Source organism: Malus sylvestris, chromosome 3 (genome assembly GCF_916048215.2).
Source record: "Malus sylvestris chromosome 3, drMalSylv7.2, whole genome shotgun sequence".
NCBI lineage: Eukaryota > Viridiplantae > Streptophyta > Magnoliopsida > Rosales > Rosaceae > Malus > Malus sylvestris.
Window position 1 is genome coordinate 874967 of NC_062262.1, and position 5293 is coordinate 880259.

The following is a 5293-nucleotide window of genomic DNA, read 5'->3' on the forward strand; positions in this document are numbered from 1 at the left end:
TCTACATTTTACGTTTATTAATGTGCCTATATGTACATTAATGTGTATATTAATTTACCAGAGAAGGATCAATTATGATATTTGAAAAAAAAAAAAAAATTTAAATTGGCATGTCATTCCCACCCAACACAAGATGGTAAATCATGCATTAAAATGCAAGTGAAAGATATAGTTGATATGTACCATTGTTAAGTATATTTTCAATGTCCCTCTACATAATTATGACACATGCACTAAAAAATCTCTCACACCTTATTCTACATCCCACTCAATTTGTAAATTTAAACCAATAAATGAGATAGTAGCCAAATTTGCAATAAATCCCACCAAAGATATATGTGTTCAACAATATTTTTTGGACAAGGAAAAGTATGTAATATGGGAAATCAAGGAATAAAAGGAAATTTGCGTACTTAGATCTCACCACCTCGTTGATTACCATTAGAAGAGTTTGATTTAATATATCTATTCGACGAATCTCGAAACTCAAATTTATCTAACGGTAATCAATGGGGTGGTGAGGATGTGAAAGTAAAAAGGTTTTACGATGAAAAAGAAACCTTGCAAGACTTGTAAGAGTTAGACTATTTCTCATATTGGCAATTAGTTTTACGTAGAACTTCAACTTTCTTCATGGTATCAAAACAAGTTGGCCCATGTTTGAAGCCCCACGTGTTCCGCGTCACCCATTTCATGTTGACCATGTATTTGGCTTGAAAATCACCACACATGAGAAATGTGTGAGAATGTAATTATAAAAGAGTCCAACATTGGTAAAAGAAAAAACCTTGCAATGGTTTAAAAGATGTTGAAATATTTTTCATATTTCCAATTAGCTGAAGATAAGAAAAAATTAGCTTCAAGTAACTCAAATTTTCTTTTATTTTTATTATAAATAATGAGAAATCGGATTCATAAACGAAGGGCCAGCCAAAAGTCACAAAGGCGAATACAAATACAGGAGGGAGTACATAAACAACATTTAAATAATAGATGGTATTTTCCCAACCAAATTCACAGAGGATGAAAACCGCTTTGTCATGAAATTCAACAGGCTTGAATACATCAACAACATAAAGCAAAAGTAAAAATACAAAAGTCACAAGGAGGGACAACAAACTCATAGTGAGTTGCCGCAACTTATTCTGATTCATTATGAGTCAAACAGAAAACTAAAACTTGAATAACAACTTGCACAACGACTCTGGTAGATCCATTGTACTTTATTCATTATTTGGGATTCAAATTTGATAAACAAGTTTGATGTCCTCATCATTATCATCCACAGATACTTGAATATTTTTCATATTTCTTTGGCTCTTCTTCAAGAAAGTTTTGAACCAGTTTGCCGAGCGTTTTGGGTACCTTGTCAGTGCACCATCATAGTCCACATAGTTAAGACCAAATCGACTACGATATCCTTCTGCCCATTCAAAGTTATCTAGTATCGACCATGCAAAGTATCCTTTTACTTTAGCACCCGATCTGCGCACACATGTAGAAAACAAAGCAACCAAATGCATTGATATGGATAATTAAATATAATAAAAAAAAATTGTAAGAAGGCATAGATATATATATATATATATATATATATATATATATATATATATGTATGTATGTATGTATGTATGTATAACACTATATATAGCCTTATTGAATTCCTAAACAAGGTACTAACTGAATTGCTGCTTGAAGGTGACAAAGGTGGTCACGATAGTAGTTGACTCTGATGGTATCATTAAGGGCTTGTGCGAGTGATAAGCTGCTATTAGTGAACTCATCGACGCCTGCAACATAATGAATTATTATATGCGTTGATAATTTTCTCTAAAGTGAAATCTGCATTTAGTTTTTGAGTTTAGACTGCACCTAATTTAGTTATGCATACACATGTGAAACTTTGATAATGCAATTAATTAAGGCTTGAAAGTATTGCTTACCATTTTCAGTAATATAAATGGCTGGATCATTATACTTTTTCTTGGTATAAATCATAAGATCGTGAATTCCTTTTGGATAAATGTATAACTAATCCGAAGCAGCCTACAAAACCATTTAAAGATAATTGGAATTCACATGAGTTATGTTTTTATGCAGAAAAAAATACATATTAATCCTCCAAGTGCCAAAAACTTTTAAGTTCAAATTGGATGTGTACCCGTGGACCAATGGGTTTTCCATTAACCTCAGCTGTCATAATATACACAAATATTAGAATCTAAGTATTCTGAGAACTTAATTAATTGCTTGAAATAAGTTTTTAATTTGTACTCACTTGTCGCATTAACATGAGGATCATTTATGTAGTTTTCAGGGTCAGATGAATTCTCTAGTGGATTGCTTGCATATCTAGCAGAGTAGTAATTGATTCCTATAAAATCATATGACCCATTTAGAGAATCGGACTGCTCTTTTGTGAATTGAGGTAATCGTGATCCAACATATGTTCGCATGCTTCGGGGATAGTCACCAGTTGTGATTGGGTCCATAAACCTACAAAATATACAGATATTCCAAGCATGAACTCATGGTAGCTATAATGTCTTGCTAACTATATATATATTTTTTAATTTTGTATAAAAAAATAAAGTATTTATAAATAAAATATTTAACTAGTTGATACATCCGATTGAAAAATACTAGTTGATATATATGTATATTTCAATAATATATTTACCATCCAAACATAAAATCCAAAGCTCGATTTGCAGCATCTATATCTTTTTTTGCCTTCGAAGCTGGCTCAAACCAGTGTGTCACTACTGCTAATCCTATCGCACCATTTTGATATTCCTACATAAGAAAGTTCAAGAATATATATTAAGAGGCAGATAAAAATATCACCGTTGTTTATCTCAATATGCCAAGTATTCCTAATTTATTGTAACTAAATACTACTAATGCCTCAAATATAATTTTTAATTAAGAACCAAATATTCAGTCCCAAATAAATAATTAATTAGACCTGGTATTTAGTCTTGTACAACTTCACAGTGGCTGCATGAGAAAGGAGTTGGTGGTGTGTCACCAAATATGGTTCAACAGCCGAATTTCCACCAATGCAGTTCAATTTTTGCCAAGCAGAGCATCGTCCCGGTGCGTGAGTCCCGATTGCATAACCATGGTTACTTACAGTAAATGGCTCATTCAAAGTGAGCCGGCGCTTTACTCGATCACCAAAATGCATAAAACAAAGATCTGCATAATAAGGTACTCACCAAAATAATAAGGTATTTTTTCCAACCAAATTCACAAAGGACGAAAACAACTTTGTCGTAAAATCCAACAGGCTTGGATACACCAACTATTAACCAAATAGATTTGGATTAGATTGATTTGGATTAGATTGAGTTTGTTGGATTTGGATTAGATTGAGTATGTTGGAAAAACAGTTAGAGTTTGTTGAAAGGGTAAAAGTGTAAATCTGCTCATTATAAGTTTCTATATAAGCTTTGTTTAGAGACTTAGAGCAGTATCATGTAATAATAAATTTTTCCACTGTTCATAGAAAAACAGAAACGTCTCTCTCTCTTTTCCTTATTACTTGTTCTTCGATTTCTTCAGACTCAAGGTTTCATTGATTCTTTAGAGTTAATATGGTATCATCGCCGGCATTGGCTCACTGCCGTTGTCGATCCTAGGTCTTCCGCTGCTACAATTCACAATCGAAGAGTCGCCGGGGATTTCGCCGTGAGTGAAGCTCTGGAGATTTGGGTGTTTTTCATCACAAGCATCAATTCAGGTGATATTGTGTTTGTTTTTCTACTGGGTAATTGGGTTTCAGTCCTGATTAGCTGTTCAAGATTTCAGATTGTTGTGTGTTTGATTACGAATTCTTGTGTTTGCTTACTACGGGAGTTTCATTCTCTCTTGATTCATAAGAAAGTTTCAGTCTTTCTTGATTACTACGGGAGTTTCATTCTCTCTTGATTCCTAAGAAAGTTTCAGTCTTTCTTGTTCACTGCGGGAGTTTCAGTCTCTCCTTTTATTTCTTTCCGTAGAACAGTTGGGTGTGTTTGTAGTTTCTTGAACGATTCTGTTTGTTGCATTGCAAAGTCATGACTAATCCTAGTGTGAAAGTTGAAAATTTGCTGGGAATGATTACTATAAAATTGAAGGAAGATAATTTTGCAAAGTGGGCGTTTCAGTTTAAGTCTGTGTTGAAAGGGCATAAATTGTTTGGGCATTTTGATGGGACTCTTGTGTGTCCACCCAAATTTGTCATTCATCCTGAGAGAGGTGTTACTTCTGCACTTACTGATGCTTATGTTGACTGGGAATCCACAGATATGGCATTGTTGAGTCTTTTATTAGCTACTTTGTCTGATGAGGCTATTGAATATGTTCTTGGGTGTGTAACTGCGTGTGAGGCTTGGTCAAATCTTGTGGATCAATTTGCTTCGGTGTCTACCAAAGACTGAATTGCATACAATTCAGAAAGGAGGTGATTCAATTGATAGATATCTGTTAAGGTTGAAAAATATAAGGGAACAATTAACTGCTGCTGGAGAACTCATTTCTGATAATGATGTGATAATTGCTGGGTTAGCTGGGTTACCAAAAGAATTTGCCATAATTCGAACAGTTATATTAGCTAGAGAGTCCTCTATTTCTTTGAAAGAATTTAGGGCTCTGTTGCTTGGGGCAGAAAAAGAGATTGAAGGTGAATCCAGTGGTGTGTCTAATAATCTTTCTGCATTATATGTTCAAGGGTCTCAGTCCACTCAAGGTGATTCATCAGCTTCGGGTTCTAATCCTGCAGGGCATAGCCATTTACCAGCAACAACTGGGGGTGTTCTTACCTCTTGTCCATACCCTTATTCTGCTGATCCTTATATGCACCAATATCCATCCTCATATGCCCTTCCACAACAATATCCACAACCATTAATACCTCCACAGTTTCCTGCTCCAGTTCATCCTTCTATTCCTTATGGTTTTGGATATATGGGTAATGTTCCAAATTCTGGTCCCAAACCTCCATTTATGCAGAAGCCAAATTATAAGGGTAATTCTGGTTATAAGTCTAACACTGGTTTCAAAGGTAAGGGTTACAATCCCGGTTCTTATTCTGGATATTCTTCTGGTACTTCTAGACAATATGGCTCGAGTGGGTGGCATGGGAATACTGAGAACATGTCTACTACAGTAATTGAATGTCATATTTGCAACAAACGAGGACATACATCGGTTAATTGTTTTCACAGAAATGGTCAGGGTCCAAGTACTGGGTTTCACATGGAGTGTCAGATTTGTGGGAGACGTGGTCACTCAGCACTTGATTGCTATC

General features: G+C 34.8%; 1 pseudogene; it reads right to left on the reverse strand.

Moving 5' to 3' along the window:
- Positions 1 to 1241: 1241 nt before the first annotated feature.
- Positions 1242 to 4063, reverse strand: LOC126615372 (beta-glucosidase 12-like; annotated as a pseudogene).
- Positions 4064 to 5293: the final 1230 nt, after the last annotated feature.